Source organism: Harpia harpyja, chromosome 4 (assembly GCF_026419915.1).
Source record: "Harpia harpyja isolate bHarHar1 chromosome 4, bHarHar1 primary haplotype, whole genome shotgun sequence".
Lineage (NCBI taxonomy): Eukaryota > Metazoa > Chordata > Aves > Accipitriformes > Accipitridae > Harpia > Harpia harpyja.
In genome coordinates this window covers 33095943-33123370 of record NC_068943.1, presented here as the reverse complement: position 1 = coordinate 33123370, position 27428 = coordinate 33095943, and the positions used below count along the sequence as shown (strand labels likewise).

The following is a 27428-nucleotide window of genomic DNA, read 5'->3' as shown; positions in this document are numbered from 1 at the left end:
TTTCCTGTTTTATTTTTGAGATTGCTGCTGTCATAAGCTGTTGCCGGCGTGGGGGTGGGGATGGGAAGGTGGTGCCGGCCCAGCGAGAACAATAACCGGCTGGACGAGGGGTCAGCGCCGCGGCGGCTCTGCCAGACGGCATGGTGGCGGAGGGAAAGCCGTGAGGAGGACGGGAAGGGTGATGCTCGTCGCTTCATAGCATCTCTCCTGGAAAAAAAAAAAATCAAGGAAAACGGGCTTGATAGGACACGGGGAGAGGGCCTCATCCAGTGCTTTGACTACGGAGGCGATGTTTCAGATCCTTGTGGTGCAAGGCAAAAAAAGCTGCGAGGGACAAGGGTACCTGTTTGAGGATGAGCCTCTGTAATTGGAACAGAGATACAACATGCAAATCCAAATTCTAGCAGCAAGATCACAGCCGGCGTAGCTGTCCCCTCTCCTTCTGGTAGGCATAGCGGAAAAAGTCAAAAAAGGGAACTTCAGCTGAAAATGCTGCTAAATGATAGCGTTAAGCTACAACAGCTGCGTTATTGCTAGTACTACCTTTGCCCCTAGGTCCCAGGTTCATGTTCGATTTACACTGGGACAAGTCTGTTGGTCCATCATACACTCCCGTGGGTTTTTTTCATTTGTCTTAAAAATATACAAAGCGAGTGGCATGGTTTGAACGAGGTGAGGGTCAGATGGGAAGGCAGAACTGAAATTAGTAACAACCCAGCTGCTGGAAATTATTTCGCAGGCTCTGGAACAAACTACTCAGTTTCACTAGGGGCCACTGTGCAGCACAGGATCGGCCCTTTCCACAGGGCTGGTGAGAAGGACCAGCATCACGTCATGGGCATGACTCAGGGCGGGGGGATGAGGGGGCTTATGTTCTGGTGCAACAAATTGATTTGCAAAAAGCCAAGATTTTTGCTCGAAGGAACTTTTTAAAAATTCACCAGCAATCCCTTTCCAAAGCCAAACTGCAAAATTTAGCTTTTTTTTTTTTAATGCCAGAACTCATGTAATTTTCATGGCTGTGAATCAGAACATCTTCATTCTTGTGGCATGTTTTTCACTTTTATGAACACTAATTTCACTACATTTTTAGAGTGGTGACTTTAGCCACAGCGTGGCTGCTGCTAAGTTCCCACGGCTACCAGTAGGACTTTTATGTGGGAAATCTGTGGGCAGCAGGGAGCCTCCCTGTTTGTATCAATATGAACTTCCCAAGCACATCAGACTGACATTTTCTCAGCCCGAGAGCCGGAGCACACATGCTCTCACTTAGAGCTCTCTTTTCCTAAGCTGAAGGACATGTGTGATCATTTTAATTTCGACAGTTTTCTAGTAGGCCTTTAGCACACACAGAAATCCTGCCCAAACGAAGTTTTTTTTTGCTTCAGCCGGCAGAAGCCCAATCCTACAAACTGCTGAGTGCCGGTTGTAAGGCGCTAAGGGACTCGAGCAAACACCGGGAGACGTACGGAGCATCCTTCCAGCTTACGTGCTCCACGCGTGCCAGAGACCCTCCGCGCTGCGGAGGCATCCGTGTTCCCTCTCCACCATCAGAGCTCAGGCTGTCGGTGCTGGCCGGTCATCGCTGTCACAGCCATCCCGCAAAAGTTTCCCAGCCTTTCACTCCGTGGCTACACATTCCAGAGATGACCAGACACATAAACACATCTCCTGTACTTGCATACTGGAGCAGTTTCTGCAGCTGGGTAGTAAGTCGAAGAGCACATTAAAAGCGTATATATTGTCTCCCCCGGTTGAAAAAAAAAGTTGATTTTTCCATCCTCAGAACATAAAAATGCAGTGGGAGGGCAATGGCCGAATTGCATGGCTTCAGCTTTATTAAAGATAAAATATTGCAGGGAAAAATCAGCTGTGGTGGGACGCTGTATTTAGTCGACGTTTAGAGAAGAGCACACAACCCACATACACAACAGGACCACGCTCGGTGATCGTATCTCTCTATTGCTTCCGATTTGCAGAACTGCAACCACAGTAATTGTGGAAAGGTTTCAGGTCCATAATCACTAATGATGGACATCCGTACTCAGGAACGCGAGGCACTGGGAAGCAGAAACCCTCAATCAATTGTTTATCACTTCAGCCAAAAAGGCTGATTTCTTTGTCAGTGAGAGATGCTCCAGCTTTGCATGAAGTTGAAGCCAAAAGAAATCTCCAAGCCCTGATCCTTCAAAACACTCACAGCTCCTCGTTTTTGATCTAAAGTGTCCAACTCCTTTATGAACCCATCCTTTGGCAGCCACTGCAACTTTCACTCCTCATACCTGGCTGCAGGTGAAACCCGCATGACACTGCTCTGGCCATCCTCATCAATGTCATGCCACGTGTCCCACGTGAAGAAGTCAGGAATATTGTGAGATACACTGCTCTTCAGCTAGCAGTGAGAATGTCAACGTAGAATTTAGAGGGCTTGAAATGGAAAAGAAAATAAAAAGCCGAAGGTACTTTTACTGTTGTCGCAGCCAGGATAGTCTAGGGCTGTAAGTGAGGTGAGGTTTGCGGAAAGAGGTAATACCTTTCCGGAGACCAACAGATACATTTGGGGGAAAAATAAATAACCTTCCTCTAGCTCAAAACTATCGCTGCTAGGCTTTGAAGTTCTCCAACTCTGACTACTAAAACCTGGAAACTGTTTCCCCAAGCAGGATGAGAGCCCGTCAGCGTGACAGTCGTGCTCGCCATCGGCTTGCAGCGGCACAGGGAGCGTGTGCGGAGCTGCGGAGCAAAGCGCGGGGCTGTGCCGTCGCTTCGGGATCAGAGGGAGCCCTGGGCACCCCGAACACCCGCGACCTGGGGCAGCAGTGGGGAGAGGCGCGGCCTCCCCAGCCGCTCGCTAAATGGCGACTTTAGCGATGCTACGTTTGGGCAGTGCTTTATTTAAAAGGCCCGGGCCAATGAGATTTTTTTTAGGAACAGAAGTGTTGGAGAGTGTACAGCAAAATCCAGAAGCTGAGGTGCACCGGGAAGATTTAACACAGGACAATTGTTTAATATATCTCTTATAAGATGGATTGAGCCATCTGCATTCTCCCTTATTCTCGTTATCTCGGATAAGGAGACCGGTAGCGCATCCCAGGTCTGTTTCAATCCTCTTTCAGTGTTAAGTCAGAAAGAGAAAGGTGCAGAGACAGCACATCTGGAGCAAAATCCCCGCTGAAAATCCTCACCAAAGGCTAGCGTAACCACTAGTGCAAGAACACCAAAAAGGTTTCTCTGTTGTCTATAACTTAGCCCCATTTTGTGAGGCAGTTTCAGCGTCGGCATGTGCACATCTGTGCCCTTCCCGTTTGAAAAGTGACTGAACTCCTTGGCCAAAGAAGCCAAATGCAACAAATATCTCAAAGTTACCAGCATTTCTAAAAGCCACATGAAAATAATTGGCCAAATAAAAGAAAGGAGACCCGTACACAACCTCTATAAGCACTTGGACTGAAAGTGGGGCTGTGGTATGAACCTATGCGTTATTATGTCCCCCGACACCCACTGCAGGGGGAAGGAGCTATAACACTTCAACAGGGAGAACGGCTTCAACACCAGTTTGTGCTCACGCATTATACACATCCAGCAGTCCCCACGTTTGAGCTGTTCCTTACTGACATTAAAAGCATGCTCATTTTCAGGGTACGGGGCTGGAGTTGGGGTTTTGCTGGGGACTTCACCCCATTGAGTCCCTCTCTACTGACTCCCCGGCTGCAGATGACATCTGCGGGCAGGAGGCATGTGTGGAGGTGACCCGAGTGTCCGGCTGGTGAGAGGGGCTACAAAATGAGAAATATGCACAGGGAAAAAGGGGAGCAGCAAAAACAGGGCAGAAGAGAAGATGGAGGGGTGCAGGAGATTGGTACTTTGGTCTCACTCTGCAAAACTTGTAAGGACTTTTTGGTGTCGAGTCATATGAAGGGAAAGTGGGTGGCTCTAGAGAGACAGTAAAAATGAGATTAACTCACCTACCAAATTCTCAGTCGTCATCCTCTTATGACCACTGCCAGGAAGTATGAATAACCAATCTAAATTTAAATAGAACAAAAAGGAAAATACTATACAGTGTGACTAGTCCACGAAGAAACCATGAATTTGCTCTTTTAATAATTAAAAGTGACCCAGCGAGTTTTCCAGAGCAATCATCTCTTGTTCATGGAATAAAAGGCTATCATCTTCACTGCCCATGTATGCAGAGCATGCCGCATTATCTGCCCAGATAATTGCATTATTTTGCCTGTTTGGATGAAATTACATTTTGTGAGAGTGACAAAGTAATTCCCCAAGCACCAGTTATTTTTCTGCTTAGAAAATACCATGTAAAATTCTTCCATTCATGGAAGAATTGAAATGCTTTAACTACCTACTTGCTCATATTTTGTAAATTATGGAAGAAAAAAAAGTTCATTGCCACTGCCAGCAGGAGACAAATGTTTCACTGCATTTGACCAGGGCTGACAAAATTTCCACTCCAAGCCCATTTGAGTTCAGCTTGGGACATGCCTTACAGACTTCTGCTTTTACTTTTTGCTGTGCAGAACCAGTATACTCCTACAGCTTCAGCTAGCACTGTGCATGCTTTGACCTTCAAAACCAGATTTCTAGATATCTTCACCCTTGGCTATTTTTAATGCATTTGCTTCACTGAATATGAGAAATGTCATTAATATCTGCCTCTCGAGAGTTCTCCACCGGATCACGTCTGAAACGTAGCTCTCCGGGAGCTATTTGGAGAAAGACTTCACCACTCTTAATCCCTTGCAGCACAACTTCTTCACGCAGGTCGGTGAGAGTAAATACTGTGCAAAATGAGTGAAGGTGGCAGGAGTGAGTTTCCAGGCAAACCCCCCCTGTGAGTCAAACCGTCCCCCAGCCACCACACAAAATCACCCCGACAGAGGTGAGATTGCGCGAAAGTCACGAAGGGCTTCGGCTCCTCAACATCCGAGAGTGTTTTTCTCGGACGTGAGTGTGGTCCCAGATCTGAAGTCCATTAAAGCCTTTCAATCCCTCCGGATTTGGCTTTAGGAAGGAAGGGCAGTTTCCAGCGTTGGGTTGGACTGCAGGTATTGAAGCAACCCAAGTCATTGTGGCGTTGGCCCCGCTGTGATGGAAACAACGAAGGAAGCAGAGCTGAAGGGACTTCTGAGAAATGTCACAAACCAGTTAACCGGCCAGGAATTGAACAACCTATCAAGCAATATGGAAAGAGGCTGGTTCCTAGAGATATGCCGCATACAGCCATTTTGTTCATGCAGCGTCTTTCAGTGCTCCAGTAATCAGAGCCATACATAAGGGTTACACTACTGGACAAGAAAAAATATATCCTCTAACAATGTCCATAAATTAGAGGCATAATCAAAGTAAAAAAATTGCGTCTCTTTGTTGCTGTACCACTATGCACAACAGCTCTCGACTGAAAATTAATAACGTATTGCTTACCGTGCCTATATACTGAATCTCAACAATTCTAATTTCATGTTAAAATCACTAGCCTTTGCCTTTTATCAGATAGAGAAAACGGAAATTAGCACTCTCTTTTTCATGTTTCAGAACAAAAGTAAGAGCTTTGAAGTTCTGTATTTGTGAAAGAAACCGTCGTGGCCTGTTAAAACAAGCTTTTGGTACAGAAAAGGTTAACTAATTTGGTTTCCCCGATAAGTTTATCTATGATCAGAACTGAGTCATACAGAAAATACTCCTACAAGATTTGACCTTTTACTTGTATCCCACACTGAGATAATATTATACTTAAAATGGATATCAATAAGAACTTTGTTTTAAAAAGTATATTTAAAATAAATTACTTTTAAATAACAGAAACTGTTTTCAATTAGCCCTGTTAAAGGAAATCAACTAGAAAGTTATGTATGCTTTTTTATTTTCTTTATATAAATTATACCCAGGAGTCCTATGATAGCAGCACTGTACAAACTATGCACTACCTTTATATTTATTTCTTATCAAAATAAACTTAACAAATTAGATTTGTTTTTACAGCACTTTATATCCAATAATGACAATGTTGTATTGGTCCCAGGATAAAAACAATGAAAGTAGCAGCTGAATGGTATTTTTATTAAGAGTTAACAAAAATGTCTTGTGCAAACAGAGTGTATAAAGAAAATTAATTCCATAATTCCTCACGATGAAGGCGTCCTTCTCTTTTTTTCTTTTTTTCTCACAATATCAATCTCATTTGGAAAGATCATTTCGAGGGGAAAACTTTAAGTTTTAGGATGACTTACTCAGCAAAATGATATGGCTGAACTTAAACATTGCTAGGATTTAATATTAGGACCTGGCAAATGTTTTGATAACTTAATACTTTTTAAAAGAAAACTTGTTTGTTACTGAAGATTTTGGGAGCCCAGAAGAAATATAATCTAAAAAAATAACAGAGCTAAAGATCCAAAGAGATGTTTCTTCTTTTTCCCAATTTTTTCCATTTCCTCTACCTTGAACTGGTTCCTCTATGCTAGCATTTTAGAGGCCTTTTTATTGGTGGCAGATTCAAACATCTCTGAGATACTCACCGTACGACTCAGCAAGAGTCCACGTTTTCCTCCAGCAGTGGAAAAATGGCAGGGCTAATAGTCTGGGGTTTGTTACTAAAAATGAGTCCTTATACAAAAAAAAAAAAATTAAAACATTGTTTAGAACATGTGGTTTGCTGCTATTAAGTTAACAGTGGAAAATCTCATTGCTTTTAAAGTTAATTTTATTTTGTGGTGGGATTGTTCTCTAGGCTGAAGCAGAGTTTCTCTTAAGCAGAGCCTCTAATCCTACCTTACAGTCTTCTGTTCAGCAAGTCACTCTTTGCATAGCTTGCCTAGATGCATGTTTTAAGTCAAAGTGCTGAATTAAAAGTAAAAAAAAAAAAAAAAGAGAAGAAAAAGAACTTTTTCCCACACGTGCCTCCAGGGCTGCTAGCAGGCACTCGTGTGCCATCTTCTCCAGCTCTTGCTCTGACTAGAGGAGTTCTCCAGTGAAGATCTTGGGTTAAAGGTGCTCTTTGAGCAGTGCTAGCCAAGTTTCTGCCTCTAATGAAAGATTAGATCTGCTGAGTGCTCTGATGGGGTAAATTAGAGGTTGGACAAATTCTGATGCCAGCTCCACGCAGGAAGCACCATGGAGAAGCAGAGGTATAAGAAAGGTGTAACATGATTTCTTGGACCAAGGGTTCTGAAAATCAAAGTGCCAAACAGAGAAGAAAATAGAAGACTCTAAAGGTTTCTAGTTCGTGTTTCTTTTAAAAATTGGGAAGCACATAATCTGACTTCTGACTTTTCATTGAGGCTATAATGATTTGCAATAACAGAGAACCAAATCTGCAATTTGAGGAGAAAATCACCCCAAGGCAGAAGCCTTGCTTACAGCTTGTGTGCTCTATATGCATATACATACCCTACTTACAAGTTACTATGACTCAAATCTGAAACTCTCATGGTTTAAAATACCAAGTGAGATTCAGAGTCACATAATATTTACCTTCCACCAACAGCCCAATGGTATTTTTCAGTAACATAGGCTCACACCATATAAAATTCACTCTTGTGCAGAGGTGAGCCATTATATTGTAAATTCCACTCACAATAATCCATGTGTAACTCAGTCTGTGAGCTGTATTTCAAGATATCCTTAAACCTTCAAAGCCAGCCATTCCCCTTGCACTCTGCACTTTCCTAGGTACCATTTCACCACGAAAATTTGACATATGAGTAAGCAAGCTATATGCACACAAGATCACTGATTGTCTGATATTCTTTTTTTTTATTATTCTGAACATCACTCTAGTTCTTCTCGACAAAGTTGCCAAAGTCAGAGATCTACATCTAGAAGCTGACTCACTTAGCCCCACTGCTGCTGATGCCTTGCTTCTCCGTCAGTAATAATTTTGGAAGCTCAGGAGTCCAGTCCCTCAATATTTTGGGGGGAAAGAAAAGGGATCAGCTGCCCAGCAAACAAAGGAGCCCTGACCAGTCTGAACTTATACACACTCACCAACTAAAAGTATCTCTGTCTCAGTGCAGTTCATAGGTTCATTTCAAGCCAGTTGCACTAAAATTTTACAAAAAGCAAAAGCAGAGCAGAGGATTGTTTGTTGCTTCACTATAAATAAGAGTGCCTTGGGAGGAGGGGTTTGATCTTCACAAGGACATGAGCACCTGCAGCTCCGGCACTAGCGAGGAAGAGCAGCAGGTGTTCAGCATCCTGAAACTACCAGAAAATCAAGAAAACTTGAAACACATGAATCCTCAGATGACCTCACAGAGGTGAAGTGACTCCTGCCATTTTGGGACTGGGTGCCATTTAGAGCATTGTTAGAGATTTAGGAAATGAGTTCAGAGCTGGATACAACTATAAAAAACATACGGGCTGGGATTTGGCTCTTACCCCAAATCCCTTGTTTTACAGATGAACAAAAGGTAAATGTTACTAGCCTGGGGCTGAGAAAATTGCGTCCCTTAGCAGATATCTAAAGTATCAGCCGAGACAGAGAGGGACACCTTGCTCAGACGGAGGGTGATGCTTTAGAGCTGCAGCATTCATCTGTGCCACGGGGTAGTGAAACCAACTCATTTTTGACATCTCGCACATCTGCAATTGAAAAGTGAACTTGCAGAAAGGGGTTATTTCAAGAGCTGAGTGAAACTAGCTTGTTCAGTTTGCAGTGTTTTTGTGTTAACTTTCTGATGTTTTGCTTCGTATAGTTCTATGCCCCGGGAGTTTTGCTTTGAGTTTTAGCTTCAAACAAAGCAAAACTGATTGTAAACCACCATATTTTGACTTTTCATGTTGAAACTATATCTCACCCAGAAAATTTCAAAAGCCAAAGTGCAGAGTACCAGTAGCCTGGGGTGTAGCTCAGCCTGTGTTCAAGCTGTCAGAGCGAGGGTCAGAGACAAGCTTTCCCTACATGCAGCGATGTTGAGACCTGACTTTTCTGTGCAGTCCCATGTCTGGATAAAACTACTCAAAACCACCCAATTTTATGTAGTTTCTTCCAGGAATAACAGGCAAAGCCATCCCAGAGTTGTCAGATTAAACTAACATTAAATAGTGGCAAATTAGTAATTGTTATTTTTAGTAGATTTGTTTCTAGCTAGGTCCAATAAAATTATTATAAAGGTTTGCTAAAACAGGAATCCAGAGGTACAGATAGCACTATTTACTGCTAAATGAATGCTGTTTGCTTACCTTTATCTTAACAGACACGATTTGTCAGAAGCAGTATGGTAGTGTCCAGAAACACCTTCCTGAAGGAAGCTTTGAAGAAACACCTACTTAAACATACTTTTATTTTATCCTCTTGCCACATTTATTTTCTTAGCAGCCCTTCAGCCCAACGGTTAACACATTGGATTACCATTCTTAATGGCCACAGAAAATCATTCCTGTCTAATTTACAAGAGCACTTATTATCATATTTCCATGGTCATCATTTAACTTTCCACTATATTAATAACCAAGACCGATTTTACCTAGCAAGCAACCTAAACCCTCTAACTTGACAAAAATATCGCGGGCTTATTTCTCTTTCTAACCATCAAAGAAGGTCACTACGACGACTCTGGGTATCAGCATTTTTCCTGTGTGATTTGCTTATACCAGGCAAACCCTCTAGACCTACATTTTTTCCTTTTTTGAATTTCTGCTTAACCAATAGGATCAACAGGTCCCCTTCTCTGTGGGTGGTGATAATGTCAGTACACCACTGCCCAAATAACCTTTCTCTATAGGGAAATGCTAACATTTAATTCTTTAAATTTAAACCACATGTATTTTGGTCTCATAACTGCACTCTGTATTAACTGCCTTTTGTTATTAATTTGTATCACTAAAAATCTTAAAGAAACCAGTTATTTAAATTGGAACTGTTAAGTGCAGTAGACATCTAAAATCTGTGTATGAGCTATAATACATCAAAATATTTAAATAGTAACCAAATATTTTACCTAACCATTGTAAACACATTTTCAGAATTAATAATGACACAGCTCTGCATATGTTCAGTGTAAAGCTATGTCTCGGAAGAGCTGTTCTTTTCAGCCCATTTCAGGAAACATAAGCAATGGCTTTCAAATGGTTTCTATACCTTACCTTCATCTTATCCAGAAACTAAAAGTGTCGTTTAAGTGCTGTCTACGTGCGACCTCCACTAAGAAGAGCAAATTATGTGCAGGTTGACCACATCCAGTTTTCCTCCTGGTGCTCTCTGGAAGAGGCACTGCCACTGTGTACATTCTTTGCATACGTTGCTGTAGGGTGACCACAAATACACAGCTGCCAGTGGAGTAAAAATACTGGTATTTGGGACAAATACTCAGGGACTTCTTGTTCAAACAACACAAACCACAGTTGGGATAAAGTGTAACCGTTTCCCCAAACTAAATTGTTCCTTGGTAAAATTTAACATGACTGCAAATATTAAAAAATGAATAGACAGATTAGCTCTAAAACTGCAATTATATTAAAAATTAGGGTGGGTGGAAGGACTGTATAAAATTTTGAAGTGTTTTCTGTAACCTCTAGAAATGAAATAGTTTATTTAATGCTTACACATATGATTTAGATAATATTTACATAGTTCTATACTTATAGACATTATTTTAATTATACATTTCACGTTTCATCATACAGTTGTGTTATTTCATACATATAAAACTGTAAACTTTGATGTTGCAGATAACAGACTTTAGATATAAGCACATTGTCTTTTGAACAGCATTTTTTAAAACATGTACCACCTCCCAGGTACAAATTCATGCTGCCTTTTTTTTTTAAAAATCTGAGTTCTGTAGCTAATTCCATAAACTAGATGTTTCACTACCCAGAATACACTTTAGTTCCCTGGACGAACATTAATAAAAGGAACGTCTTTTCCCAATCTGGCTGGGGGAGCTTACTGGGACTGGTAAATTATATCAAAAATAACAGTCATCTGAGATGGTTCCAATAACTCCAGAGATATTCTGTGGGCTTGGTCGCAAATTTCAGGGTGCTTAGGTTCTAGCTCTCCAAGGCTTCCCGCAATGCGCATTCTTTCCCGTTTCACAATCTTTCAATTAATTCCTGATCCATAAACTTTTATCACATGCCCTGGCATTTGGTAAAAACATTAAAAATGCCATTATACCCTTCTTAAGGGACAAACCGTTCCCAGTTCCCTGTAGGAGTCTTCCTCCACCTTTGTGCAGGCTCAGATTCCCAGTGATCAGTGAAATGAATGACACCAAGAGTGTATCTGTTTCTTGTTTCAAACAGCCATTGCTAGCCATGCCTTGGGGGTTCATCCTGAAAGAGATTGATAAAGACATAAAAAAAAAAAAAAGAGTACCTGAAAACAGTTCTTCTGCTTCATTTGCAAACTGTAAAATAATATTGTACACTACTAAATCAGATTTTATGACTGCTTTGTAAGTCACCCTACATCATGCCTTTTTCCTGTAACGATTTCATTTTTTAAACTTCAGCAAAAGTAGTCCAAATTCCTACTGAGCATAATGCTAGTGACTGATTTAAAAGAGCTCATGGGAAAGTGTTCTCTGTCTATACAATCCAAATTAATGCCTGTGGTTAATTTTATCTAGAATTTGCTACCTTGCTTTAATTTTATTTTGAGTTATATATTTATTTTATACATAAACAATATATATTTTCATATATTACATACAACGAATTGTTCTTGTTATAAAAGAAAATTCAGCAACGCTTAACCCCACATTGTACAATTCATATATAACTACACTAACTAATATATTCAAGGTTTTTAACTTCCCTCTGATTCAGTAGACCATCAAAAATGGACCTGATTAACACAGGTTTCTAATTGCCTATGAAATTAATGCAAGTATTCCTCTAATTCCCTCTGAGTGCCCTGGTACCTGAAATTACCACTTTCTTCAGCGAAATTAGTTTGCTGCATCATGCCCAAAACTGAGGAATTAAGCTTACTTTTGCCAGACTCCCAACAGTCCTGAACCTCAGACCGCTCCTTTCCTGATGAGAAGCCCCAGATTTCTGGCCAGGACCTTTCGTGGTGCGTACCCTCAGCAATAGCAGCTCCCAGCTCACGCACAGGTTCGGCTCCGCCACCATAATTCAAAACAGACTCTTGATAGCATCCCGTTAAACACAATAACTCTGTACTTGTTAGATATGAAATTACTTTCCTGCCTCTATGTCTTGTTAAACTTAAATAAAACACCTTAGGTGGAATTACCTTCACAGCTGCGCTATCTTTAATTTTGTTAAGCATTTGTAGAGGCATGCTACCTTTTACAGCATTTATCTAAAGGAGAAAGTCAGATGCCTAAAAGAAGGTACCTAATGCCTGCTGGAATACCCTGGAGTGTCCAGGATATCTGTGCAGGGCTGGCAGATATGATGTGGGACCTACAGGAGACCCGCGCCTTTGAACTGGCAGTGAGAGGCCAGGTGGGATCCCCAGGGGCTCTAAAATGACCCAGGAGGTCTATGTTTGGGCACATGCATTTCTTCTAAAATTAATAAAATAAAACACTACAATTAAAAAACAAAAAAGACTAAACAAAATTTTATATGATTTCACTTAACTAAAAACACGAAAAAAACCCGTAAAAACTCCAGAGAAATAATTTTGCCTACATCTCATACTTTACTGTATAAAAACCTGTGGGACATCATCACCGCCTGTTATCTAGGTTCTATAAAAATAAAGGGCATAATGAACTAGTCACATTCACAATACTTTCATACATTCTAACCACTACATTTTCAAAGTTAAATACTGAAAAAGTCAGAAAACACTAATACAGGCTTCACGCAAACCCAAGATTACAGCTTTTAGCTATTTTAGAGTGAAGTTTTTAATTCTAAATTTATATACTATTTTTTCTCATTCGGTAATTGAGTGCTGAAACTGTTCACGAGAAAAGCATTGTCACATTTGTAGTTAAATAACATCTTGAAAAAGATATGGCTGCCTACAGTACGATTATTTTACATCACTTTGTTGCAATTATAAATTCTAAAAAACATAAAATTAATTCCCACTTTAATGTGCTTCTCACAGCCAAGCCTTGGAGCTTGTTCTCCTGTTTTTCTTCAAGCAAATTTCCCTTTGATTCCCAGAAAAGTTTTGGTGGAGCATCATATCACAGTAAGCAAATAGTCCTTTGTAGTAGCACTTCTAGAAATGGCTGAGGAGAAGACAAACCTGGCTGGACTTGTCAACTGGAAGATGACCACAACGAAGATACAAGAAAGGCAGATACAGCGCTAAGATGCATCAGGTGAAGCATTTCTAGTAGGGTGTGGAAGCTGTTGCTTTAATGTTGCATGCAAGGCAACAACGAAGGATGCACACTTCTGCTTGCCTTTCTTTAAAAAAGATCAATTTAACTTAAAGTAATGCCGGGGGATGGAAGACTAAGCTTCTGAAAGAAATCTGTGCAAATGTTATTGGTTCAGTCTGGGATGCTCAGGCCCAAACTTCCCAGCTACATGCTGATGCAAATGGTAGGGGGAGGGGCCCCCACAACCCCCCCAGCCCACAGTCTGCTCTCGGGGAAGGTCAGCGTTGGGTGAGAGGAGCCATCCTGGCAGGCTGTGCCTGGCACGCTGGACCACAGCCTAGCACCTCCGGCTTACTAAAATCGAGCCTGAAAGGGAGTGTCGTTGATTTTCCTAAACACATCAGCACGGAGAAAACCTCACTAGAGGGGAAAAAACTATTTAATGTAAAAGGACAATATAGGCATGGGGACCCTGGATAAATTTAGGCTGAAAGATAGCAAAATATTTATAATCATCAGAGCTGTGATGGGTTGGAACAAACTTCCAGTAGGATATAGGGTGGGCAAGACACCTTCCGCACGGATTTCATCATAAGTTTGTTTTTAACAGCCAGAAGACTAGGTGCAGTAGACCAGGACCTCTCAGCGATGAACCAGCAGGGTCTTGGTTCTTTATAACTCAGCCATAGCTTTCTCACTGTGATTACGAGAAATCAAAAAGAACCTCTTCGTATCAAAGGAGGCTGCAGCTAATACCCAGATGAGCACTTAAAGGAAAACATAAATATTATAACAGACATTAAAATGGTTATGTGATTATTTTCTGCTTGAGGCTCATTTATGGAGTAGAAAGTGAAATACTACTTTTGGTCACTTCAGACTAAATCCCAAGCAATTCTACTGATTTCAGTTAGCTTCAATGAGATTACTTCAAGTTTACCTTGAAGTAAATGAGATCTGAATTCAACACCTTAATTCTGTTTCCTTTGGGGGAACTAAAGCCGAAAGCCCATCATAAAGACTGATGAGTATCACTGATTTTATAGTCATGGGGGGTGAGTAAGCAGTGGTGAAGATATCACAGAGAACAGTAAAAAGCAGACATTTAATTAGACATTGGTTTGCCTTACCCATCGTCTGCCCTTTGTTGGTTATATGTCAGGATTACATGCTGCACAAAGATTATTAAAAATGCAGACCAGACAACTTTTCTCTTGGTTTTTATTTGGAATGAAGTATCCTTCAAAAGCTATATTTTAAGCAAACATATTTTTTTTCTTCTTTGTCACAGCCAAATTCGCCAGTTCAGGAATTTACAATATTTTCCTTTTTCCAGAATGACACCTGCTGGTGGGAGAAGCATGGATGAATTGCAGATACTTTATAGGTTTGATTGTAGCTAACCTGACCGTATTCTCTGAGCATGCTTATCACCTGTGTCCAGGCAAACTATTGAAAACAAAGATCTGGAAACTGTAAAGGTGATATAAGGAGTATGATGTAGAAGTAATACAGTTTTCCAATCTGATTTAATATTTGCTCTTGATAAATCACCAAGCTACCTACTACTAAGATGATGCTTCATTGGTGTCTCAGTGTTGGATGATAGCGCTATTTTGGAAAGCCCACAGCATTAACATGTCAGGTTGAGATGAAAGCCAGAAGGAAACCCTCCCTATCCTACGCAAAAAGCTGCTGCGCTACTTCAAACCCTCGAGTGCAAGTAAAAGCAGCTGCTAACGCAACTATTGGTGCTTAACACCCCAAAAGATTAGCATCTCAAAGAGAAGTATTGCACACATGTTCCTGACTCGGTACAGGAGGACATAGCTAGGAGAGACAGAAAGCAAGCGGTACCTTTGCCAAAACGGGGACAAATACTCCTCGATACACCAGGCAGCATTAGGCTCTGTAATGGGCTTCCATATTCATAGCACCTCTGTTGCCTGGGTCTATTGGCATAGCCTCCCCTCCAGCTAAACTGGAGCCAGGCTGGAGCTTTTGATGCTTCCAACACATTTACAGCAATATTTCCACAAGTGATTTCCAATGCTAAGAACAACCTCATTAGGAATACACAACTTTATTTCCTTTTTCTGAGATGTCAACTATCCACTGTCTCCTATAATGGCAAGCTGAAGCATAGGTGCTCAGGACCCTGAAGAAAACTCTGAAGTGGGACTCTAAAATATCTAGAAATACGAATTATTGAAGCTACTCTGGGATATTTTTGGACAGTAGCTTGCGTTAATTTAATAAATCAGATTTTGAGAACTGTATGTTTTAAACACGACTTACAAAGAAATATTTGTGAAAAAAATGCCCAGTTATAAAGAAAAGAGTATTAGAAATTCAATTCAGAATTAGAATTCAAAGAATTCTTTTGAACTATTTACAAGAGCATAGGCAAACATACACATTCAAATGTGTTCCCCTTGGGTAAATTATTAATATACAGGTATTGCTATGGCATACCTCATTGTAACATCAGAAGGCAAACTTTCTTGTTGATTACAGTATTAGATGGCATTAGGCTGCAACTTAGGAGACTTGGCTTCTACTCCTGGATTTGTCACTGGCCTCCTTCACAGCTTTGAGCAGATACTTCACAACTCTGTTCCTTCAGTTCTTCCATCTGTGAAAAGAAGATAACATTGCTTTATTGTGATAGTTAAATGACCGATTTCCAAAGACTGTTTTTATTTTGGTAAATACAAACACATGAAAAGGGGGTACATTGCTGTAAACTCACTGGTAAATGTAAGACACATGAGACTGTTTGTTTCAACAGATATTTGAGATCTGGAGACTTTCTTTAAACATATTTCTTGCAGAGCTGTTCAAAGCTTCAGTCCTACCTATGGTTGTACACACTTCTGTTTATAGAGTCCTTGTTTGTTACACATATAATTGTGACAATCAAAAGCCGGAACCTCATCATAACTTCGGTTTATCCTCCTTAAGCTCCTTAACAAAGCGATGACTTCACGAAGAGCCCAGCTACATCCCTGTGCCTTCAGAGTGGGACCTCAGCCCAGGGTAAGCACTTTGCTGAGAACAGAAAGACCGATATAATCCCCAAACCTGTGATAGCCTGGCCATCCCCACAAGGTTTGAGCTAGCTGAAAAGCAGAGAGGAAATTGCAGAAGAGATGCTTGTGCAAATATGTTCCTACTATTTACTGCCGGAGCCTGAGGAGCTTTACTGGAATGGGTTTTCTAGCTGCTTCCACTTAGCTCAAGGAGTGTCTCCTTGAGCACATCATTATCGACAATTGACCGTGACCGTCTCAGTTCTGTGCTAGAATCCAGCAAAAAGACACTTTTCATCCCAAAGCGATAGCACTGCTTTTCTTGTCAGATTAGAGGTCAGCTTGAGTTTTGAGCTCAGGTTACTGCTCACCCTTAAGGAGTCTTTCCAGTTTTTAATGCTACACATGGCAAATGAAATGCATGCATGGGATAGAAACAGCCTGGGATTCAAATAAGCCTCTGCAGAAGGATGAGAGCTCCGAATCTGGCCAAATTTTTCTGCTCTCTCAACTCTACTTATTGAAATCACACAGCATGGAATAACCTTGGCGTTGGGATTACTTTCATGTCCCGTTCTTTTTATTTCACCTAGGACATTCTCAACATCAACCTTTTAAGCCTTGCTCACCGAATCGTGAGATATGTGTGATTGCCATAGACCCGTCCCACTTCTTACTAGGCAGCTACGAGGAAACTGGTTTGGATCCCAGCACACCAGCTACAATGCTTTTAAGCGTTCTCATCACTTCTGGTAATGTGTTACCAGCGTCATTTCCCATAGAAGTCCTCCCATCCCTTCCCCCACAGAACAGCACATGCCCTATGACGAGTCCCAGCTCATCCAAACTCCCTTAGGTGCTAAACCACGCTATGACCAAAAAGCTCCTCCTCGAAGGCATTCTGGCTTCAGCTGACCTCCTTGGGGACAGCCACGGGCTCTGCAGAAGTGATCTCTTAACAACAAAGTTAAGCATTACTTCAAACTGATCCGAACAGAACAAGAAATAACAATATATCCTGCAGTGGTTTAATTTTCGCACTAGTTTTGCATGTGTAGCTTTTTCTCTGCCTGCTGGACGTGCTTTTCTTCCTCCTGTAACCAGCTTCCTCCAGCTTTGGTTGATTCTGTACTTCAAAGAGTACTTTCTTCCCCCCCAAAAATATGTAAATACGTCCTTACCTTTCTCTCTTTTGTCTCCACCTTTCTTTGTTTGTCTTACCCACATAATTTCTGTATTTGGAAGGGACTTTATCAGCACGTACTTTTTTGTTGCCTCTCTCAGAGAAATTCCTCTCCTTCCCACCGTAGTCCTTTGCAGCCAAGTCGGAGGGAACTGCTTATCTCTAGGGCACAGTAACTCCTTTGGGCTGCTGCAGCCCCTTCTCAGTGACCAAGTACTTGTCCCACAAGGATGAATACCAACGTAACTTCTGTTTTCTGAAGGCCACTTACCCTATATCGGCCCAAAGAGGTCTGGAAGTCTCAGGTTTGCAACCGGGGCAATGAAATGCTGTGTAGGGAACCAGAGCTCCCGGAAACCTGAACCAACCCATCCGTCTGCACATCTGCTTGTGGGACAGATCTGAAGGCAGCCACGAGTATGTCCTACCTTCACGGCATTTGAGGAAAGCTCGCTGTGCTCTGTCCTGGGCAGACAGTCTCCCTGCCCGGACCACGGGGCAGCAGAGGAGGTGTACACCGCTCCTTCCTTCCCTTTAGGAAGGGTTGGTGCTATGCGGGAGTTTGAGCCACAAACACGATACAGACCCAGAACTGCAACAGTTCCCCCTGCACAGAGTAAGTAAGAAGGTTCCTGAGTGTTGCATATTTTTGTATTTCTACTTTTTGCATTGCTTTTTTTTCCCTTCTACTCTGTTTCACATTCTCCAAGTTGTTTGTCATTTTACAATGCTACCACCAAACACCAGAACCAGTTATGGTTTTCCATCTAAAAACATACACTTTCAGCCAAAATGTCATACATTCTAAACTCTGGTAAGAGCAAAACAAGAGAGAATCCACACCGTGTGTGCCTTCTGTGTCTGCACAGGACTGCTAAGCACTGCAGACTGCACAGGATGTAATATCAGTCCCTGGAGAAAAAAAAGCATAACTACCTGACCCAAACTAGCAGGTAAACTTGATTAGAGAATTGCTACTTCACTACCCTTCTCCTCCTCACCTGCCCCCCCTACTTCCCTACTCATCTCCTCCTCCTCAGAGAAAAATATTTCCTGGGGACATATCAAATATGTTGCTGTACCATAGCAAATTCTCCACCGAGATCCAGAAAGGTTAGGTTTTGCAAGATGTCACTTTTCCAGCAAATCAAAGCACCAGATTTGCATACCACACTCAAGGGAGGTTTTTTCCAATTTTTTTTTTTTTCCTATTTACTATATAGAAATTTCTTTCCTTCAAGATCTGTTTTAATGCTTTGCACCCCTGAGGTCAGATTAATAGGCCTGCTCTTGTCCACGCAACTCTCCACACCCTTCTGACACATGGTCCCTTTTCTCCTTATGAGACATTCGCACATACGGTTTCATGTACCTGTTCTGCCTGAATGCTGGAACACCAGTTATCCCACTCCCCCGACTGGAGCCCATTAATTGTCCTGAGCTTTGTTCCCCCGTTGGTTGGTTGGTTGGTTGGTTGGTTGGTTAACTGCCATTTCCATACCCTCAGTAAGCCTCCAGACTTTGCCCTGTTGCTAGATCACCATCAGTTTATCCAACGCAGCTTATAGTTCATCTTCACGGCACAGGACCCTTTCTCTTTCCCACATTTCTTCTAGATGAGGAACTTTTTGGTACTTCTCTCAAACTCCTTTCATTTGTTTTTACTTTATTCCCACATATCCTGCCTTCTGAGACACGACTTTCTTTGCTGATCCCTCTTTCTCCTCTGCCCCTGCCTTGCCTACCAACATATTTTCTGTGATGATTACCCATCAAATTAGATACAGTGTCTTTTCCGACTATTTTTTTTCTTTTGTTTGGGATATAAGTTCTAGGTAGTTTCACATCTGAAACTTTAAACACTCTACACCTCCTCCACGTTTCAACCCCTTGGCTCCTCAACCCAGATGACTGCAGTAATTAATTCACGTAGTTTATCAAAATTTTCCTTTTCAAAATCAGGAACCTTAACTACAGTCCTGCTTCTATTTATTCTTCTATTTAGTGTGAACACAGTAGACTTGTGAGTACTTGTTTCAAAGCTGCTTTTATTTTTATTCTTCCACAGAAGCCATGGTGCTCATCACAACAAAGTCTAAATAGGATTGGTTGAGAAGTCACTTTGTGAAGAAGTATTTCATGTACCATGTTAATAGGTACCTTGAGAGATAGGTCCCTACTTCTGCACACCTTCCTCCAACCTACATCTAGGAGTCTAAGTCTCCCATAAAGACATAATTTCCAGTCGTTATTTATTTCTCTAATTATACTACAGAGATCTCTGTTCACTTCTAGATGATAAAGATGAACTAAGGGCTACAGCAGCCATCCAGAATGATCTCTACAGGTTCTCTTTTAACTAACTTTTCCCAAAGTAATTTTGACACAGACAAATTTTGTGTTAGGCCAGCAATAAATACTAATAACCGCTTTTTTCCTGAGGGAGAATTTATGACACACTGGGTTTTTTTGAGCAAGCCAGTATACGATATTTCCAGCTCCCTCCCAAAGAATTGCATCACTGGACAGCACAAACCCCAGGGCTGCTGCGCTCCCGGCTGCCCTAACACTGGGATACCTCAAAAAAAGCAGCCGCCTGTGAATCGGGAAGCCTCGGGGCTGGGTAGCCTGGAGGGGCTGCAGCCTGAGGACCCGGGAGGCTTGGGGAGGGGGGGACCAGAAAGGTCTGATCCCCCACCAGCCTGGCAGGAGGCGAGGGGAGAAAGCCAGAGAGCTGCCAGCCCACCGCACGGACAAGGTGGGAGCTGGCGGTGCTGGGGCAGGGGGAGACTTGGGAGAGGGGGGCAACAACCAGAATTTACTCCCTTTTAATTTTGGCGGTGGAGCTTTTGTCCACCTTAAGAGGTGACTTTACCCACTTTGTTATTTATTGCCACGCCAGTGGTCTGGTTAGCCCGGCGGAGACCCGAGGGGTGGCTGGCGCGGGCGGTGGGGACGGGGCAGCAGCCCCCCGGCTCGGATCCCTCGGGGGCTTCGGTGGAGCTGATGCAGCCCAGGGACGGCATTTTCACCCCGCACAAGTGGCATTTTCCAGCTGAGCATGGCCCCATCCGAAAACTTTTGATGAGCTCTTGTGCGCAGCGCGCTACCGGCTCCAGTTACCAACAAAATATTTAAATCTTTCACAGGCATTCAAAATGTGAAGCAAGACCAGCATTTCAGCCACCAATGAGTAATACCTCTGAAGCAGACTCAACAAGAAGCTTGTGGGAATTTTTGTCTAGCATTATTTACTACTACAAATTACTTACCAGATCTAGCCTGTTCAGACTGCTGCTCTTGTTACACTAACAGAAAAAAAGCTGAATTAGGGGAGTCTTTTTTTGTTGTGGTGTACTCTCACTCACTTTCACTAACACGATACAAAAATGATGCCTGGGATTACGATAGCGTTATGGAAACTTTCTACTACACTTCAGCGAACCTTAAGGGAAAACATCTACATATGCGCTACAGATATTATGTGCCTTTCCAGGAACCTTGTCAAAATTGATCACATGAAAAAACCCGAGACAATTAGGAAGAAAACTGCTTCATCAACTTCTTCCATTACTCGTACCATGGGGCAGATGTAAGATCAAAACGAAAAGCGTAATTCTCAAAAGCCTTTTGAAAATTTGGCTGGATTTCCTACCATGTCACCTTCGTGAGCCACACAGAGAATGAGCAGTCCGTGACCTTCTGAGAAGCAAAACACCACCTAAAGTAGCGACGTGGTTCAGGATTAGGTCCAAACACTGAATTGTTTAATTCAAGAACAAACCGCATTGTACTTTGCTTGTGCATCTGCAAACAGAATAGGACATGATGAAACAGAAAACTCTCCTTGTGGTTTTGTGTATATCATCCTTGCCACTTTCATAATTAGAGGACGTAGGCTACCATTAAAGTCAATTGCAAAGTTCCCATTGACTTCAGTAGATGTAAACCAGGCATTAATATTATGCTTTTCAGTTTTCTTGAGGTTTAAACACCTCATAAAATAAATTTACAGATGAACTAGTAAATGTACACTTACAAAGAAACCTCCTAAGGAGTCCCTGAAGCCATGTTTTTAAATGCTGCTATTCATTCAATTTATATCGGAGAGATTAAGGGACTATCAAACAAGGGTGCATAGATCAAGAACAGCAATAAGGAACTCTGAAAATATATTCCAGAAATATAATTCCAAAAATATCATTTGACATATTTGACAAAACAGCCTTAGAAGAGGGGTTTATATTATGCAACATATTTCACAAGATCAGAAAACCCTATCTATTTATCTGCCTATCCATTTCAGTGATCTGTAAATGAAAACATGTACAGTATATGCAGCAAGTTTTTTTTTCCAGGAACCCTTTCAAAACCACTCACATAAAAATGCAAGAAAAGCTAATTGAGAAAGAGAGAAAAAGTGAGGGGGGAGAAAGAGTCTAACCGATGAGAAGTCAAAAATACTACCATCCGGAGCTGACATTTTCTTCTATAGAGCTATGTGCCCATTGGGCATAATTTTTGATCTCGCAGACTTTCCACATGCAAAACTCCAATTGACTTCAGTGCAAATGAATGAACTGCAGGATCTAATTAAGCCTGCTGAGGTTTGAAAAACAATCTCATATGCTGCCTGAACATTTCCATGAATTTCAGAGATTTTCGAGATAGTTTGCCTGATTCACTGCCAAATAATCATTTATAAATAATTATAAGTATAATGTGTAAATATAAATAGAAGGTGAACATTAGATGATAAACAGATATAAGGAACTAACAATTACCTAACCTGACTTGATGAAGGCTTTATTAAATGGAATGTCATATATGACATTACCAAAGAAAGAGTTGTGACTGATGGATGACATTTGCACAATCATCTTGTTCCAGATACTACTGGCACAAGCAGAAAGGCTCTTCTGGCAATTAATAACCACTTGGGAAATGTTTGCCCATTACCACACAGGAGCATGGTAGAAGAGGCAAGGATACTGTCCAGCTCTCCAGAGCAGAATTCCACTCCCTTAACCCAGAGACCTTGTTTTCTTTTTCCCACCATGCCCTGCCTCATTCAGAAAATACCTTGCACCTTCTCAACAAGTGAGCTGGAGTTCTGCAGTTACTGTCCACCAGTTCTCCTCGATACTGCTTCAGCTCCAGAGCAGAGCCATGCTAGATCCAGGGATGAAGCCGTATGGGAAAAAACACAGTGCAGTCCCCAAACTAGAGTCAGTGTTCCAACACAAACATATGTCGGAAGCATACGGCTGCAGAGATCATTATGTCATTCTTCATTTTAGGATACTCATCCACGTAGCTTGAATATTATCTTAACGAGGCATTTTGCATATACTTGTTTTTAAAAACAAACTAATGAAGACTATTCCCACTATGTGCATCATACCCACAGAGACCCTTCAGCTAGGATGGTGCCTTCAGACCCTCACAAACTAATAGGGAAACGGACAGCAAAGAATCACAGGACCGTGGACTAACTCGGGGTGGAAGGACCTCAGGAGCTCATGTGGTCCCACTCCTCGCTCAAAGCAGGAGACTAATCCCAACATTAGATGTGGTTGCTCAGCGCCTTGTTGAGGTTGTCCAACCCTCTACGTGCATTGAGGCTAACGGCAAAGAGAAACTATGCTGGAGGCTTGCCAACAGCACACGAAGGATAAAATTTGGGAGCCCTGAGTTGCGTTCCAGCTCCGGAGGGACAGGATCCCTACTCTCGTGGGATCGCTGCAGCTCACAGCAATGCCCCGGGACAGCACTACGGGGGTCGCCCCCAGTTTGGCCTCTGGTGCACCCAGCTAGTGACTGCTCAGTCATTCTGCGAGGACGGCATCTGGAAAGTCTGATCACGGGAAGGAGCTGTGCGAGGCGGAGAAGATGAAATCTCTGGAAATATTTGCTGTTAGGCTTTAGTAAATCTCTATGGAATATTTGGTAACCGTGGTTTTTTCCACATCTTGAAACAGTCGACCAAATTTGAAAGGCTTTGTGAGGATGGCAAAAGGCACATACCTGATTCAAAGGCAGAGAAAGGTCTGTCTTTGCTGCAAAACCTTTTAAAATACAGGGGTCAGATTTTTTTTTTTTTTACATAAGCAGAAAACATACTTTTTGCTAGCTGCATTCTTATAAATAGTTCAACCACTTTTCAGTTCAAAAATTAAAACAAAACAAAACAAAACAAAACACCTAGAGACCGGCATTGGATAAAAATAAATTTAGCCTAAACACATAAAGTTCGGCAAAGCTCTGAAAAAAACAAAACCAGAATCTTATAACAGGAAGCATTAGGAAACCTTCACCATGGGCAGAGCTGCCCGTCCTGCCTGTAATATTGTTTGTTAAGCACTTTGGAATCCTTAGAAGTGAACAGAACTGCATAACTGAAGCTGCTGGACTGCATTTCTCTGCTCCCCATCTCTGCTGCAGTATCTTACTGTTAATTATTGTTACAAACTGCAGCTGGCTGGTGGGAGCACCAGTCAAGTATGTTTTCCTCTGGAACTAAACTCCAGGAAAAGAAAAAATTCTGAATATGCATTGCATCAGGATTAAAGACAAATTTTGAAGTTTGCTTCCAGAGAAAATGCTGGTGCACTCAAACCTTATTAATGTACAGGGGAGGGAGTGCCAAAGGACGAGAGCACTCCACAAATACAGCTGCAATTCCATGAAGTCAGAGCAAGCAGCTCCTAGCCCACAAGATGAGGTAAGTAAGGGATGTAGTGTAACAGCCCACATAACCCAAACGGATCTTGCAGCTCTAACTATCTGTACCGTGAGGCCCCAAAACTAACAATACTGAACCTATCATACGTATAGCTTTTGCATTCAGCTTGGATTTTATTTGTGGATTTTATTTGACAGTTCTAACTCCTGATTTTTTAAAAGTATTCTTTCTACCGTCGTCATTATTAAGGGGTTGGTTTTCTTCTGAGCTTCCAGTATGGAATGTCGCTAGCTGGTAAGGGATCACTGATGAACCCTCCATCCTGTCGTACTCAGCAGAAAGTTTGCTACTGGTTTCAGAGGAGCAAGATTTTCAGCCACAGGAAATCAAGGTAAGTGGGAAATAATACTCATTTCATCCAATTAAATAGTAAAGCTCACACGTTTTCAGGATCTCAGTCCACAGACATTTCCTTTTTCTGTCAGAAAAATACAGTTGGGAGGATATGTAACATAAAGTACAAAAAAGGTGCTGTAACACAGAGTGAGACAAGGGGGCCAAAGCTGTAAATTCCTTCCATCGACGTGGTAATCTGTATTTGTAAAAGGCCAATATTGAGCAGGCAGTGAAAACAGAAACGCATAACCACATCACATCATTCCACTGCCAGAAACATTCATACTAATTTCCACCATCAAACACACGGTATGATTACTTAAAGGTTTTTTTAACCAATCCTACTTATAAAAACAAAATCCTCAAGATGGTATAACTTCACATTTTCATATTCTGTAACTTGAATATACATCAAATTGGCAACAATCTGTACCTTGTGTACAAGCCTCCGTCAGGGTCATTAACACGGAATCAACTCCTTGCAGTAAGTAAACACTTCTTTTTCTTGGTTTTTATGTTAAAAATTGAAAATTAAGCTTGCAAGTCATTCTGAACCAGCAAAACAGGGTTGACAAAGCAAGCACTGTAGTCTGATATCTTTTATTAGGCCAACTTAGCGTTCAAAAATATGCAAGCCTCCTTGACCACACACAAGTTCATGTATGCAGAACTGCAGGCTGGACCCATAAAATGTATTAAACTACTTGCTTTGTCACTACATATATATATAGAGAGAGAGTATATATGTATATAATGCATATGCATACACATTTGAAAGGCTTCAGAATAAATTGTTCATTGACACAAGTTTAAAATAACAACTCTGAAGGACTTCTGTGGGTTGGCATGTAATCTTGCTATATATCACTGGGTTTAATAAAGAAAATTTAGCAGCACACAAAACAAATCCTGCTTCTGATTTCTGATGAGGTCTAATTCTTATGAAAAAACTCATGACTCTTAGTAATACTGTTAGCAACCATAGGTCCTTTGCTGCTAATAATAATAACAATGAGAATACTCGGCAAAGATATAGCATTGCGTTTCCCATCAAGTGTTTTACAAGGAACAATACAGAGGGTCACTGACCTTGTAATAGCTATGATACGTCAGGATGCTTTGTGCAGGCAAAACCCACTCTAAATGGTATGCCTCTTCTGCATAAGAATTCAAATGTTTCTAATGTTGCTATGTGCCCACAACAAGGTGTGTGCATAAGCTGCTCACCTCTGCTTTTCATCCCACAAGCATGTAAACAGATCACCACCCACTTCTTCAGTCCCCACGACAAGCCTTGCACCCGGGGAACAGAAGGGCCGGTTGTGGGAGCTACACACAAAGAACATATTGAAGAATTACAGCAACGAAGGCAACCACTCTTCTTTCTTCAAGTTCTGGCACCGGTGAAACTCCTCCTGGGTGTTTCGTTGGGAGTGCAGTCACACCAGTAAATGCGCGCTATCCATTGGAACGAGGAGCGAAGAATCAGTGTCCTTCAAGCCTTTGTGCTACCAGCACAAGTACTGCTTCGTAAATGTGAGCACCAGCGATCGCATGGTGCCTCTACAGCCCTCAGCTACTGGAACCCCGCCAGCAGATGCTGTGGCAGTACCTTGTGCTCTGGTTGTGTATGCCTTGAGATGGGTTGGTGGATCTGCTCTGATAACATCAAATGTGGCTCTGATAAAGTCTGCTAGCTCATTTCGAGTGAGTTTGAAGTTGAGGTTACGTCTTTTTAGATTTGATCCGGAACAACAAAGGCTGTTTGAGACCAAAGAGCATCACAGATTTGCAGAAGAGCTTTGTCTGGCTAAGGCAGTGCGTTCAAGAAGGATCAACATTTTGATCCTTCTACTGGTGAGCTGGCTCCTGGGAAAAAATATCGGTAAGTGGATATACTGATAAATAAGAAGTCTGAAACCACCTTTAGAATAAATTTAAGATGTGGCCTCAGTGTTACCTTATCCACCTGAAAATAATATGGAGGATTAGACATAAAAGCTAGAACTTTATTTATCCCTGAGCTGAGGTAATGGCTGCGAAAAATGTGGATTTCATTGACAGATGATTTAGTGAACATGATGACAGATGCTCAGACGTGGCTCCGCTAAAGATAAAAGCAACATGCTTAAATCTCATGAGGAGGGATTTTTTCTTATTGGTAGAGAATATATGTCAAGACCTTTAGAAACCTAGGAACCACATAATGAGAAAATAACAAAGAATCAGCACTCATAAGTGTCTGGCTGAAGCTCCCACTAAATGAGCTTTGATAGATCATTTTTTCCTGACAACAAAGACACCAGAAGGATTGGCTGGATTGTAGCTCCTCACTGCAACCTATGATGAAAAATAATTCCTGTAGCCAAATGGAAAGCCAAGGAGAGGACTTTCTCTCTAGAAATACGGTTTTTCACCCTTCTAGAGTGAATCTAGTCCAGAGATATCATCTGAGAACATCAATACTATCAGAGGCAGAAGGAGGAGATGTAGTTGTAGTATCAGACAAAAATATTGGGACACTGTGTTCCTTGAAGATGACAGTTTTGTCAGTGACTGGGAAGATACTAAAGATCTAAAAACTAAAATTAGTTATGCTTTTGCTTCTGAGAGTTCAACCTCCACTGCCCGTTGCAGTGCCAGCTGCGATGCACTGGCTCAGTCGGCCTCACTGTTTTGTGTCCTTTTCTTGTTTGGTATCAATGAGGGTGACCAAAAGGCTACCCAAGAGCTGTCCTCCCTTTCTCTGTGGGCCTCAGTGGCAACTGACTGCTGTTACTGGACTGGTCTTCTGGAAACACTGGTCTCAGATGCAGCTGGTGAGAGTGGGTGGCCTCAGCCCTCTTGTTAACAGG

General features: G+C 41.8%; 1 long non-coding RNA gene across 2 annotated transcripts in view; it reads right to left on the bottom strand.

Moving 5' to 3' along the window:
- Window positions 1–5821: 5821 nt before the first annotated feature.
- Window positions 5822–27428, bottom strand: part of LOC128141449 (uncharacterized) — a 36012-nt gene continuing 14405 nt past the window's right edge. Inside the window, exons 1-3 of one of the 2 annotated variants that reach the window (XR_008235041.1) lie at window positions 17921–24057; window positions 15753–15912; window positions 5822–11295 (exon numbers count right to left, since the gene is read on the bottom strand). This is a non-coding gene — a long non-coding RNA (uncharacterized LOC128141449). Of the gene's footprint in view, window positions 11296–15752; window positions 15913–17920; window positions 24058–27428 lie in introns of those variants that run through there. The other variant, XR_008235042.1, reaches the window with a different exon arrangement.